The 13,600-nt window shown below is 44.3% G+C and overlaps 1 protein-coding gene across 1 annotated transcript in view; it reads left to right on the plus strand.

Annotated features, from left to right (window-relative positions):
* The first annotated feature begins 613 nt into the window (after positions 1–613).
* ZMYM1 (zinc finger, MYM-type 1) overlaps positions 614–13,600 on the plus strand; it is an 88,499-nt gene continuing 75,512 nt past the window's right edge. The window contains exon 1 of the mRNA XM_011995617.1: positions 614–753. The gene's annotated coding sequence lies outside the window, so the exon portion shown is untranslated. The remainder of the gene's footprint in view (positions 754–13,600) is intronic.

The following is a 13,600-nucleotide window of genomic DNA, read 5'->3' on the forward strand; positions in this document are numbered from 1 at the left end:
TGGGGATTGCTCAGTCTGTGGGCTGCAATGTTGATTGTCAACCACCCTCATGACATCATAGATGACATCAACAGTGGTGCAACAGAATGTTCCACTAGTTAAAATGTACACACACAAAAAAAAAGTTCAATAAAAGATAATTTGACAGTCAAAAAAAATTCATTGCAACATGTATATACAGGCAGGTGATTATGTAAGTTTTATGTGATTTTTTTTTTTTTTTTAAGACTTAAAGACTTTATAGACTTTAGAGTCCTACTATGTTGCCCAGGCTGGTCTTGAACTCCTGGCCTCAAGCAATCCTCACACGTTGGCCTCCCAAAGTACTGGAATTACAGGCATGAGGCACCACATCCAGTTTTTTGTTATTTAAATTGTTGTGAATATGTATTTGCATGCAAGGGATAGAAGGAGTAGAGGCTGATTAGCTTGTGACATAATCCTGAGTGTCCTCCAGGCAACCTTAACCTCAACAAAACAGATATGTAATCTTCTGAGTCTTTGCATCTCTGGGACCAGTCTTGTATTCTTCCAAACTCTTAGATTTCAGAGTTGCAATGCAGCTTGGTGGTTACATGATCTCAGGTTTGTGTCGAACTTGAATCCCCATGGCAGCATTCTTAAAGGAGTCTCCAGCCTTTCTTTGCAGTTTTCAAGACTGGAAGTTGACTTCTTCCTTGCAGCTCCTTCCACAGCGAACAACTTGGCTGTCAGAGAGGTTCTGATTACAAAACCTGGCCCAGCCACAAAAAGGTATTTCCTTTCTCTCTCTCTCTCTCTCTTTTTTTTTTTTTTTTTTTTTTGAGATGGAGTCTCACTCTGTTGCCCAGGCTGGAGAGCAACGGTGCGATCTCCGCTCACTGCAAGCTCCACCTCCTGGGTTCACGCCATTCTCCTGCCTCAGCCTCCCAAGTAGCTGGGACTACAGGCACCCACCACCATGCCCGGCTAAATTTTGTATTTTTAGTAGAGACAGGGTTTCACCATGTTAGCCAGGATGGTCTTGATCTCCTGACCTCGTGATCCACCCACCTCGGCCTCCCAAAGTGCTGGGATTGCAGGGGTGAGCCACCTCACCCAGCCTCCTTTCTCTCTCTTGCCCTCACCCTTACTTCTATAATTCAGCTCTAGGGTGCCACCTTTCCTTTTCTAGATCACTGAGTCTCAAGTGATTGAGTATTATTGAGCCAGAGCCAGTGCTGAGCATACATATAGATGGATACATATAGATGGATGAAATAAATGTTGGCCTTTAAAGTTCACACCCTAGTGGAGAAACAAACATGGGGGAAAATCTACTATTATTATTATTTTATTTATTTTTGAGACGGAGTTTCGCTTTTGTTGCCCAGGCTGGAGTGCAATGGCGTGATCTCGGCTCACTGCAACCTCTGTCTCCTGGGTTCTCCTGCCTCAGCCTCTCGAGTAGCTGGGATTACAGGCATGCGCCACCACAACTGACTAATTTTGTATTTTTAGTAGAGACGGGGTTTCTCCATGTTGGTCAGGCTGGTCTCGAACTCCCAACCTCTGGTGATCTGCCCACCTCGGCTTCCCACAGTGCTGGGATTACAGGTGTGAGCCACCGCACCCAGCTGGAAAAAAACTATTAATAAGAGTAGAGGAGGGATTGATTAACTTGGCCTAGGGGAAAGAGAGGTGGCTTCAGGAGAAATTCCTGGAGGAAGGAAGACCTCTGAACTAAGTCAGAGGGCAAAGGCAGGCAGAGGTAGCTCTCAGTCTGTGCTGTCTCCTCGTCCCTCCTCTCCTGCTGTGTCCTCAGCTCCCAGATATCTTTTCTCCTGCTAAGTCCAGAAATCTACAAAGGAGGGCAGGGGCTTGGACATCTCTGAGGCTGGGGCAAGATCAGGTAGCATTTCAGGCAGAGCTGAGGGAGGGCAGGTGGCACTACGTGAACTCAGCAGTCAGCCGACCAGCCGGCCTTTGTGGGACCTCATAGGGCCCAGCCCTGTGCCTGACTGTCCTATGAGAGAGGCCTAGAAGGAGGAGACTGGCCCTGGTGCTTGAAACTACTGTCCTAGCTCACACAGATAGCTTATGGAACAGTGTGCTAATCCAGGAGGCAGTCCCAAGCTCTGGGCCCAGCTGGAACAGAGGGTAGGAAAGGCCAGGGGCCTGGCTGGGTTGAACAGCTCCTGCCCAGTAGACACTTGCCATGGCCTTGAGCCCCTAACTACTGTTCTCTGGCAGTACTTCCAGGCCTAAGTCTGTCAGCACCCCCAAAAGCCAGGGCACACCTTGGACTCTATGGTCACATCAGCCTCATCCAACACTAGTCATGGATTCTTAGACTAGAGAAGGCTCTGGGGCACTAGAAAGGAAGAAAGGAAGCAAGTGAGTTCCTCCTGTACAGGCACCACGCTGGGTGCCTCACACAGATTAATAACTCAACCATCACTCACCATAACTCAACTTCAGCATGTTCATAAAGAAGGACACATACTACTAAACTGTTAATAACATTTAAATGTGATGGGGAGAATATTAGGGGACTTTGTTTCAATGTTTAACCCAATCATGTATCATCAGAAATAAAGTATTTCTAGCAGCCAAAACATTATCTGTCAGTCAAGATAGATAGACATAGTAAGATAGATACATAGATAGATAGAAACATAGACATATTATTTCCCTTTTATTTTTATTTATTTATTTATTTGAGATGGAGTCTCACTCTGTCACCCAGGCTGGAGTGCAGTGGCACAACCTTGGCTCACTGCAACCTCCACCTACCAGGTTCAGGTGATCCTCCTGCCTCAGCTTCCCGAGTAGCTGGGACTAAAAGTACGCATCACCACGCCTGGCTAATTTTTTTTTTTTTTTTTTTTTGAGACGGAGTCTCACTCTGTGGCCCAGGCTGGAGTGCAGTGGCCGGATCTCAGCTCACTGCAAGCTCCGCCTCCCGGGTTTACGTCATTCTCCTGCCTCAGCCTCCCGAGTAGCTGGGATTACAGGCGCCCGCCACCTCGCCTGGCTAGTTTTTTGTGTTTTTTAGTAGAGATGGGGTTTCACCGTGTTAGCCAGGATGGTCTCGATCTCCTGACCTCGTGATCCACCTGTCTCGGCCTCCCAAAGTGCTGGGATTACAGGCTTGAGCCACTGACGCCACCTCGCCTGGCTAGTTTTTTGTGTTTTTTAGTAGAGATGGGGTTTCACCGTGTTAGCCAGGATGGTCTCGATCTCCTGACCTCGTGATCCACCTGTCTCGGCCTCCCAAAGTGCTGGGATTACAGGCTTGAGCCACTGAGCCTGGCCATTTTTTTGTATTTTTAATAGAGATGGGGTTTCACCATGTTGGCCAGGCTGGCCTCAAACTCTTGACCTCATGATCTGCCCATCTCGGCCTCCCAAAGTGCTGGGATTACAGGTGTGACCACTGCAGCCGGCGTTATATCCCACTTTTTTTATGTAAAGGGTCAATTATTAGCATTCTAGTCCTGACTCCTGTCCACCCTCTCATTCTTACCCAGTTGAGGTAGTGACTTCTCTAAATGGAAACTTTGGAAGGAGAAACTCATTGTGTGTAGTACAGCCTCTTCCTCTTTTCTTTCTACTTAGAAGCAAGTTGTCAACAGGGAACACTAGTTATTCTTTGCTCTTTTCTGCCTTAAATCTCACAGGAGCAGAAAACAGTAAGAAGGTTCTACCCTCCAACCTAGCTTTTTCCAGTAATGAAGGTGATGCTACCTTTTATTTGCCATTTCTATTGACTCTTATTTCTCAATTGGTTGAGAAGTGAGTGGGGAAGAGCAGTGTTAATTACTGGGCTCCCTTTGAACTCCCAGTAGTACAGTAGAAAGTACACTGAAGCAGGAGATACCAGGCCAGGTTTGTAATCCTAAATCTGACACTTAACCAGTTGTGTCCTTGGGCAAATCACTTGCCAGTTAAGGCCTCAAATTCTTGTCTAATAAATACATCTAAATTTTTGGTTATAGCAACAGAAACCAGGTCTGGTTATTTTAAGCCAAAAAGGGGAAATGTGTAATAAGGATACTGATGGCTTGCAAAGAGATGAGAAACTAAGATAAAAGGTTTAGACAATAGACAGAACCAAGGACCTCCCAAGATCTGTCAGTAAGAACAGCTTGATCCACATCACTGCTAATGCTAAAATAAACCTTATGCCAAACATACTGTCTTTTAATCTGGGTAAGAACAAATGCTAAAATAACCTTCCAAATCACAGAGGTTTTACACAATGGAAGTTTATTTCTGTCTCACACAACAGTCCCGCATGGGTGCTTCTGGTCTAGTGGCTTTCTTGGCAGCTCTCCTCCAGGCAGTGACTCAGGGACCCAGACTCCTGCCATCTTATGGCTCCGTGCTTCTCTGTATGTGGTGTCCTCTCCATTCAGCCAATGGTTAGGAAAAGAGAGGGCAAAGATCAAATGTGGGAGGTTTTAATAGGTCAGGCCTTTTTTTTTTTTTTTAAGAGACAGGGCCTCACTTTATCACCCAGGTTGGAATGCAGTGGTGCCATCATAGCTCACTGCAGCCTCAGATTCCTGGGCTCCAGTGGTTCTTCAGTCTCAGCCTCTAGAGTAGCTGGGACTACAGGAACGTGCCACCACATTCAGCTAAGTTTTGTGGTGTTTTCTTTTGTTTTGTTTTGTTTTAAGAGACAGGGTCTTGCTCTGTCACCCAGGCTACAGTGCAGTGGCATGATCCTGGCTCACCACAGGCTCAGACTCCTGGGTTCAAGCAATCCTCCCACTTTAGCCTCCTGAGTATCTGGGACTAAGGAAGGAGACCACTACTACTACTGCTGCCCTCCTCCCCCTACCTTCCCTAGTTCACAAGACAGGAGGAAAGAGAAAAAGCAAAAAGTTAGAAAGAAACAAAAGTAAGATAAATAGCCAGACAACCTTGGTACCACCACCAAGCCCTAGGAGTTAAAAAAAGTAATAGTAATAACATCAACCCCTGACCTAAACTACTTGTGTTATCTGTAAATTCCAGACACTGTATGAAAAAAGCATTGTAAAACTTATTGTTCTGTTAGCTGATGCATGTAGCCCCCAGTCACATTTCCCACACTTGCTCGATTTATCACGACCCTTTCACGTGGACCCCTTAAAGTTGTAAGCCTTTAAAAAAGCCAAGAATTTCTTTTTCGGGGAACTCAGCTCTTAAGACATGAGTCTATCGACCCTTCTAGCCGAATAAAAAACCTCTTCCTTCTTTAATCCGGTGTCTGAGGAATTTTGTCTGCGGCTCATCCTGCTACAGGACCACCAGCACAAACCAATGGCTAACTTTTAAATATTTTTTTAGAGATGGGGTCTCACCATGTTGCCCAGGCTGGTCTAGAACTCCTGGCCTCAAGCAGCCTCCTGAGTAACCAGGATTACAGGCACGAGCCACTGAACCTAGTTTCTATCTAAATTTTATTGTCTGGAACTCAAGACATAAGGCCACAGCTAACTTTAAAAAAAAAAAAAATGTACTGGGAGGCCGAGACGGGCGGATCATGAGGTCAGGAGATCGAGACCATCCTGGCTAACACGGTGAAATCTCGTCTCCACTAAAAAATACAAAAAACTAGCCGGGCGAGGTGGCGGGCGCCTGTAGTCCCAGCTACTCAAGAGGCTGAGGCAGGAGAATGGCGTGAACCCGGGAGGCGGGGCTTGCAGTGAGCCGAGATCGCGCCACTGCACTCCAGCCTGGGCGACAGAGCAAGACTCCGACTCAAAACAACAACAACAACAACAACAAATGTAGTCCATCTGTATGCCCAAGAAGATAAGGAAATGGGGTTTGCTGAACATTTGACGGTCTCTATCACAATATTACGTGAACAAGGTTCAAAGTTCTGAGAAGGATCACCTGATTGGACAAGTTTAGGTCACATGCTAAGCTACTAGTTGTATCAGGAAAGAAATATAGGAAGGATCTGTCCCTCTTTACTTCCACTGTGAGAGGTGGCAGTAAGAGGGAAGGCAGAAGAATTGCCCTCACTCATAATGGAGAATTTCCCTAAAAGGGAGATCAGGGTGTTTACAGATAGGTGGAGAGATGGACGCCAGATAGCCCGAAATGACAGATATCCAGTACATCCGTAATCTGCATGGATTTAAAAAAAGAAAGTTTCGGCTGGGCGTGTGGCTCACACCTGTAATCCCAGCACTTTGGGAGGCCAAGGCGGGTGGATCACGAAGTCAGGAGTTCGAGACCAGCCTGATCAATATGGTGAAACCCCGTCTCTACTAAAAATATAAAAATCAGCTGGGCATGGTTGTCCTCATCTGTAATCCCAGGTACTCAGGAGGCTGAGGCGTGAGAATTGCTTGAATCCGGTAGGTGGACGTTGCAGTGAGCCAAGATTACACCATTGCACTCCAGGCTGGGCGAGAGAATGAGACTCCATCTCAAAAAACAAAAAAAGAAAGAATAAAAGAAAGTTTCTGGCCAGGTACAGCGGCTCACGTCTATAATCCCAACATTTTGGGAGGCCAAGGCAGGCAGATCGCTGAGGCCAGGAGTTCAAGACCAGCCTGGCCAACATGATGAAACCCTGTCTCCACTAAAAATACAAAAATTAGTTGGGCGTGGTGGCACGCAGCTGTAGTCCCAGCTACTTGGGAGGCTGAGTCATGAGAATCACTTGAACCCAGGAGGCAGAGGTTGCAGTGAGCCCAGATGGCATCACTGCACTGCAGCCTGAGCGACAGAGTGAAACTGTGTCTCAACAAAAAAAGAGAAAGTTTCTGAGGGTTTTTTCAACTGCAGTAGTTTATTATTCAGATGCAAGAATTTTTAAAAATATAGGTGTCCAGAGCGTTCTACCGAGGGACAATGGCCCTCCCTGAGTCCTGTGGGCCTCCCACGCTTTCAGAAGAGCAAATAATTAAAAGAAAAGGATCATATTTGTCAATGTATGAGAAAGCATTAATGGCCAATAAAACCATATACTATAAGAAAAGTGTGATTCAGTAACTAAACGTTAAAATGGAAACAGGACTGCAAGGTCAGAACCTTACAATTTTTTTTCCAGGTTTGTCACTACTAAAAGAGACCCAATAGCAGGTCTAACATTTTTGCCCAACGTTTACTCATGCACACACCGAAAACCTAAATTTGGTCTTTAGTAGTTTTATCAACTTATCCAGCTAAGCTATTTTTTTTTTTTTTTTTTTTTGGAGAGACAGGGGTCTCACTATGTTGCCCAGGCTGTTCTCAAACTCCTGACCTCAACAGATCTTCCTGCCTTGGATTACAGGGGTGAGCCACTGCACTCAGCCCAGTCTAAATTACCTTGGACAGCAAAACTATGTTTTATAGCCCACCAAGAAAGAATTAGTTGATATCACAGGTTCTGTAATCTCAACTGGTATAATATTGTATTTATTTTTTCTGTTAGATTTGATAAGATTTCCAAAAATCCCAGAAAATAACCAAAATAATATTACTGAAACTTTAAGAAGATATCAAAGTAAATATAGGTATAAAAACTGCAAAAATAATGCAGGACTATTTAACCTATGGCATTGACTTAAATATGTGTAGTCATTTTGTAATCTTTGCATTTGTGCATGCTTTACTAATGTTTAAGGCATTTGAAGTATTCAACTGTATCAGACCTAATAATTTTGTAATTGCAGTTTAAATTGTTTAATATAATTAAATTAAATTTATTACATGTTTAATGGTCAAGAAAAAAAGGGTTTCAATGTTTCGTGTATTAGAAATATAACTAGTAAATTGGGCATTAAACAATAAAATAGCTATTAGTATTCCTGTCCATGCACAAAAGTCCTTTGGACATGAAAAAAAAAAAAATCCATCAAAAATACTGAGTCACAAGGCACCAAATAGATAATTTGTTTTTACCACTTCTTAGGAAGAAGGGGAAGTGATGAGCCTGGAGACTTACCACTTAAGGGAACTGGAATGAGGGTTGGTTGAAAGAATTTGGGATACTGTGGCATGTATAATTTCTGAGAAGACAGTCAAACAGGTGATTAGTCTATGGTGTGGTGAATGTTACAGAAGGGATGCTCTGGAAGCACAGAGGGAAGAGGAGTTAACCCAGCCTGGGATGGTTAGGAAAAGAGAGAAATAACCTTTTCTATGTACCTTTTATGGGTTCCTCTTCAAAGAGTCAGCTTGTTCACCTTTCTTGTTCTTTGATCTCGATTTTCCAAGCCTAACTTCCTCGTTCTTTGTGCCTCCTTGTCCCTGTTTACAGTAAACAACTTTCCTGGCAGTCCTAATCTATAACACATCTATTTCCTTGGTTCCCACTGAAACTGTCCTTCCCGTCTTTACTGCACCCTAAAACTGTAACGGACAGCCTCTCCATTCCCGCCTAGTTAGCCCTATTCAATTTTAAACAGTAGCCACTCGGGTCAGCTTAGATTGTGCAGTCCAACTCCAGCCAGTGGGGAAAGGACACATGTACAGGAGCTGCTGTGTTAGGAATAAAAACCCCTGCCCCACCCCACTCGGTGTGCCCTTGTGACCACACCCAGCGCGAGTGGCACCCTTCTGCAGAAGTAAATTGCTTTGCTGAGAAATCTTTTTGCTGGAGTGCTGATTCTTCTTTGCAGCACCAAGCATTTGTTTCTAACAAGACATAGTACATTATAAAATACTATGTGATTGACGAGATGTTTATAGCCAAATATCATGGAAACCTCACATCAGTTCCAATGACAAGTCTTTTTCACAATGAAGAGAAACCAGATTAGCTGTGTCCCCACGGCTGGGATCTAGACATATCCCCGAGGCCTAACTAACCGGTAGGATGGCCAAGAAATCTGTTTGCTGAGGGACTTCCGGGAGAAAACTGATGTGAAGGTGTTATGGGAAAAGGAATCTGATCTAGACCGCGAGAGGAGGTTCTTGGATCTCAAACAGGAGGGAATTCAAGATGAGTTGCAGAGTGCAGTGAAAAGAGAGTTTATTGAAAGTTACTCCATTACAGAGTGAAGTGTTCTCAGAAAGCAAGCAGAGGAACACATCATCTTTAAGTTTTTCTTATATAGGGGTCTTGTCTATGTAAAGACTAAAGTAAACTGTGCCTACGTGTGGGTGGGCTGACAGCATGACAAAGTTTATTATTCTATTGATTTAAAAAAAACTATCCTTGACATTTTAGTGTGTGTGAATACATCAAAGCACAACTATAATTATCTTGAAAACATACACTGTGATGAATATAGGGACATCTGGACTTTCTATTGTTGTAGGAGTGTGTCTTTGTAGGTATCTTTAGGCTGTTTCCTCAAATGCAAATATCTTGTGACTACGGGTAGTGACCAGCAAGGAATGTGCCTTGTTAGTCTCAAGATGGAGCTGAACTTAAAATGGCCTTACTCTGACTCTCCTAGCCTCCTGCTTCCCTAACAGGGGGAAAAAAATAAGCCAGCAAGATAAACCTGGTTAGTAACAGAGACACAGGGACTGAGAACAGAATGAACAGAGTACAGTGTCTGTCACTGGATCTAATTCAGCCTCAGCTCAAACGGAGTTATATCTAGATCTAGAGAATGGAAGAGAACAGAGGAGTGAAGAGAGGAAGCAAGAAAAAGCAAGAATCAACATTTGAAATGGAAGATTTCCTAAAAATTCTGACAGGTATTAACATTACGTGGGAATCCCTCTAATAGAGTGTGATGCCAAATTTGGAAGAGATCATCTCTTCACTTTTATTTATTTATTTATTTATTTTTTTATTTATTTATTTATTTAGAGACTGGGTCTCACTCTGTCCCCCAGGCTGGAGTGTAGTGGCGAAATCACAGTTCACTGCAGTCTCAACCTCCTGGGCTCAGGTGATCCTCCTGCCTCAGCCTCCCAAGTAGCTGGGACCACCATAGGTGCACACCACCACACCTGCCTGATACTTAAATTATTTGTAGGCCAAGCACAGTGGCTCACGCCTGTAATCCCAGCACTTTGGGAGGCCAAAGCAAGTGGATCATGAGGTCAGGAGTTCAAGACCAGCCTGGTCAAGATGGTGAAACCCCATCTCTACTAAAAATACAAAAATTAGCAGGGCACAGTGGCAGGTGCCTGTAATCCCAGCTACTCAGGAGGCTGATGTAGGAGAATTGATTGAACCCAGGGGGCAGAGGTTGCAGTGAGCCAAGATCATGCCACTGCACTCCAGCCTGGCGACAGAGCGAGACTCGTCTCAAAAAAAAAAAAAATTATTTGTAGAGACAGGGTCTCTCTATGTGGTTCAGGTTGATCTCCAACTCCTGGACTCAAGCGATTCTCTTGCCTTGGCCTCCCAAAGTGCTGGGATTACAGGTTTGAGCCACCACACCTGGCCTCTTCACTTTATTCCAGATATCCAGAGATCCACTTTACTAGGCAAAGAGCCCAAGAAATGCTGATTACAGACAAATTAGGGAACAGGCTTAGAGATAGTAAGCAGCTTCCCCAGGTTCTGTCAGGTTGTAAGTGATAGACATAGAATGTGGACACCAATACTGTATGGATCCAGTTCCTGTTCTTTTTTCATTTAGACACACTCCTCTGTGGTCTCTTGACTGTGTTTATTTCTAGTGATAACTACTTGACCTGCAGCTCTGTCAAGTGGAGAATACTCCTATACCACCTGGTTATTCTCTGAAGTTGAGTCTATGTCCTTTTTGCTCCCCATTGCTGCTCTTAAGCAAAAATTCATGTTCATTTAAAGTTTATTCCATCAGGTGCAGTGGCTCATGCCTGTAATCCCAGTACTTTGGGAGGCTGAGGTGGAAAGATGGTTTGAGCCCAGGAGTTTGAGACCAGCCTGGCAACATGGTGAGATCCCATCTCTACAAAAAATAAAAATAAAAAATTAGCCAAGCGTGGTGGCACACACCTGAAGTCCCAGCTACTCAGGAGGCTGAGGTGGGAGGATTGCTTGATCCCAGGAAGTTGAGGCTGCAGTGAGCTGTGTTCATGCCACTGAACTACAAGACGGAGCAAGATCCTGTCTCAAAAAAAACAAAAAAATTTAAAAAAAAGGTTATTTCATCAGGCTTTATCAGACCCTACTTCTACCCCTCCTTATTACTTGGCTTCTACTCATCTCCTCGTTGCTCTGCAACACACCCACAAAAATGTTGCTGCTTCCTGTTTTCCTCTCCACCCCAAATCCTGCCACAATTTAACTATTCTCACGGATACTTCTAACATCCTGGTCTCTCAGTCAATTTATTTTTTTCTTCCACTATTTTTTTTTTCTTTTTTTTTTTTGAGACAGGGTTTTATCATCTTGGCCAGGCTGGTCTTGAACAACTGACTTCAAGTGATCCAACCACCTCAGCCTCCCAAAGTGCTGGGATTACAGGTGTGGGCTACTGCACCAGGATTGACCTTATCTTTTTTAATCAACCTTTCCACTTGGCTTTGTGATACTCTATTCCCCAAGTTTTCCTCATATCCCTTGGCTTATGAAGAAATATCCCATTTCTTCATAATCTCTTTCTGCGTTTCCATATCTATACCAGTTTTTTATCTATCAGTGTTCCTCAAGATTTCTCTCTTTGGCCCTCTTTTCACCTCACTGTGCCCATAATAGGGGTACACTTCTGTGGCTATAATCAACCCTATGGAATGACTCACAAAGCTATAACCCCTTCCCAGGCGTTTCTTCTGAATTGTTTCTCCAACTGCCTATTAAATATTTCCCTTCGGTTATTCCACGGCACCTCATCTCAATAGATCTAAAATTGAACCCATTATTTGCCCCAGGGCCCCGCCCCTTCAATTGCTCCTCCTCCTTGTTTCCTATCTCATGGAATAATACTGCCATCCACCAAGTTTTCTGATCATCATAGTAGACCCCCTCAACTCCACATTCATCCACAGTGACTCTTTCTCTCAAATGTCTCTTTAATCTGTATGTATTTTTCCATTCCCACTTCCACCCTCCATGTTCAGGCCATCATCATCTCTGATTTAGATTACAACAGTCTCTGAATTCATCTTCAGAAGTGTTCTCTGTGGCATAGTTTTTCTGCCCTCCCCACCCTAACCCCTAACAGAAACAGCCAGAGCAGTCTTTCTAAAATGCAAATCTGATTAAGTCACTTTCTTGATTAGAGCTCTCTTAGTCTTCCCACTACTCTTCCTACTTCCTAATGTGGCTTATAAGGTTCAGTATGCTGTGGCCTCATCTGCCTCCAGCCTCAATTCTTTTTTTTTTTTATTTTTTTAGATGGAGTCTCCCTCAGTCGCCCAGGCTGGAGTACAGTGATGCGATCTCGGTTCATTGCAAGCTCCGCCTCCCGGGTCCATGCCATTCTCCCACCTCAGCCTCCCGAGGAGCTGGGACTACAGGCGCCCGCCACCACGCCTGGCTAATTTTTTGTATATTTAGTAGAGAGGGGGTTTCATCATGTTAGCCAGGATGGTCTCGATCTCCTGACCTCGTAATCCATCCGCCTCGGCCTCCCAAAGTGTTGGGATTACAGGCATGAACCACTGCACCTGGCCTCTTTTTTTTTTTTTGAGACAGAGTCTTGCTCTGTTGCCCAGTACAGCGATGCAATCTCGGCTCACTGCAACCTCCACCTCCTGGGTTCAAGTGATTCTTGTGCCTCAGCCTCCCAGGTAGCTGGGATTAGAGCATGTGCCACCACACCTGGCTAATTTCTGTATTTTTTTAGAGATGGAGTTTCACCATGTTGGTCAGGAGTGTCTCTAACTCCTGCCCTCAAGTGATCTTCCCATCTCAGCTTCCCAAAGTGTTGGGATTACAGGTACACCCAGCCCAGCTTCAATTCTTGCAACTACTTCCACCTTGCATGATAGGTTACAATATGCCAAATTTAATTCCTCAAACACTTCAAGCTTTTTCCGGTTTCTAAGCCTTTGAATATGCTGCTTCTAGAATATCCTTCTCTTCACTTGGCTAAGTCCTACTCAGCCTTCTTGTGTCACTTTTTATGTCACTTTCTTCTGGAAGCCTTCCTTAACCTCCAAGCTCAGAATAAGTGGTCCTTGAATGGGCTTCCTAGCACACTGTGCTTCTACTCTCATAGTCTCATGTTGGCAATACCTATTTACATGTTCAAATACCCCTCTGGACCAGCTCCATGAGGGTATAAACTATATCTATCTTGGTTCTTCTTTTTTAAAAAATCCCCACCATCTAGTATAGTGATGGGAATTTAAAAATCCCCACTATCTAGCACACAGACAACACTCTACAGATGGATGTTAAATAATAATAATTACTGACATTTTTTTCAGTACTCTTCGCAGGGCAGATATGCTTTCCATATATTATTCCATTTGATCTTCTCAGCAGCCCCATAAAGAAAGTACTATTGGCCAGGTGCGGTGGCTCATGCCTGTAATCCCAGCACTTTGGGAGGCTGAGGCAGGTGGATCGCAAGGTCAGGAGATTGAGACCATACTGGCGAACACAGTGAAATCTAAAATACAAAAAATACAAAAAACTACTAAAAATACAAAAAAATTCGCCGGGCGTGGCGGTGTGCACCTATAGTCCCAGCTACTCGGGAGGCTGAGGCAGGAGGATGGCCTGAACCCAGGAGGCAGAGCTTGCAGTGAGCCAAAATCACGCCACTGCACTCCAGCCTGGGTGACAGAGCAAGACTCTGTCTCAAAA

Source organism: Mandrillus leucophaeus, unplaced genomic scaffold (assembly GCF_000951045.1).
Source record: "Mandrillus leucophaeus isolate KB7577 unplaced genomic scaffold, Mleu.le_1.0 Scaffold493, whole genome shotgun sequence".
In the NCBI taxonomy this organism is placed as follows: domain Eukaryota; kingdom Metazoa; phylum Chordata; class Mammalia; order Primates; family Cercopithecidae; genus Mandrillus; species Mandrillus leucophaeus.